Raw genomic sequence first — 1,618 nt, forward strand, 5'->3', positions numbered from 1 at the left:
TCCGGTCCCCGGTTAGTAATTGTGCGGTTTTGGTTGCCAATTAGTGGGCCGGCCCGGGCAGCCGGGCTCCACGCTCTGCCTCCAGTGGCCTTCCCTTCCGCCCCGAGGCGCCGGGGGCGAGCGAGGGCGCGCCCGGCGAGCGCCAGGTCAGGGCGGGTGAGGGCGATGGTCGCAGCCCCTTGTCGACCCGGGACGGCAACGCGCCGCGCACCGCCGCCTCACCGTACCCGCCACCCGCCAACCGCCCGGGCTGGGCGTTCTCAAAAGCGACCCGGCTCCCCGCACGCTAGTGCTAGTCTGGGCTTTCAGGAGGATGGAGTGCCCTGGGCGAAGTTTACTGTGTGATGTTTGGGGATGTGGCGTGGCACGGCGTGGCGTAGCGCAGTAGCGGTCTCCACCCCAAAAGGGGATCTTGACAGCGATAATACGATACTCTATCGGGCTAGCGACCGCCAACCGGGGCGGGGCAGAGGCCGTGCGTGGCGGGCGTGGCGGCGGGGTGGTAGCGGCGCGCGAGCCGGGTTACTCCGTATCGTATCGAGGTATAAAGATCCACCGTCTCATCATCGGCGTGCTCTCCTCTCTCCCGCGAAGAGCACCACAAGGGCCTCGCAGCCGCTGCAAATGATTTATTTGGACCAACAGCCGCGGCTGGTGGCGCCGCGTCGGGCCGCGCCGAGGTGAGCGGTGAGCCGCGTCGGGGGTTTATCAGGGTTAGGCACCGTGAACGCGCTGACTGGCGCCGCTGCTGCGAGAGCCCGAGGGCGTGGCGCAGCGTGGCGCGGCGTGGCACTCGCCATTGTCTCAGTATTTGGGCGTTCTAATTGGCCGCTCCGCTCAGCTCCGCTCGGTGGCCTAGCCGGGCCGGACGGAGCCCTCGCCTCGCTGACACACTTTGACGACCCTGACGGGGATCAGCCCGGGCTCAGCCGCTGCGCTGCGCTCAGCTGGCTCAGCTGATGAAAGGTTCCGAGGTATCACTGCTGCGCCCAGTCGTTTGGCCCGGGCTCCATTACAGTCACATGCACAGCACAACGGCGCAGCGGCGCGCGCCCTTCACCGCCGCCTCGCCTCGCCGCTTCGCCTTTCCCACTTGCAGTGGTGGCGGCCCGGCCGGGGTTATACGGCGACTTGGTGCGAGTGCGAGAGAGACAGACGATGCTCTCCGTCTCTCTCGCTCCTCCACCCCGTGCGCTGCCCACTAGAGAGGCGCCCCGCCCGCCGCCGCTGTCCCGCCGAGGCAAGTCATGTTGCTAGATGGTCGCCGGGGCCGCGGGGCCGGGCGGGGCCGGGACGGACGACAAGCCGAGCGGAGCAAGAGGTCCTGCGCGCAGCCGTTTTGGTTGGGCGACAGCGACGCCACGCCAACCGGCCACGACGATGTTGTAATTTTGCGAAAAAAGAAAATGAATCGTGAAACGCCTCGAGGAAAACTATATGACTCCGGCACAGAGCAGGGGACAGGGGCGGACCGACGCCCAGCCGCAATAACGCACACGTGAGCTCCACCCTGTGTTGCCTCACGCTAGACAGGTCACCGCGAGAGATGCCCCCGCCCGCTCTCTCGCTCTCTCTCTCTCTCTCTCTCTCTCTCTCTCTCTCTCTCTCTCTCTCTCTC

This window comes from Frankliniella occidentalis, unplaced genomic scaffold (genome assembly GCF_000697945.3).
Source record: "Frankliniella occidentalis isolate FOCC.00 unplaced genomic scaffold, Focc_3.1 Scaffold3103, whole genome shotgun sequence".
NCBI lineage: Eukaryota > Metazoa > Arthropoda > Insecta > Thysanoptera > Thripidae > Frankliniella > Frankliniella occidentalis.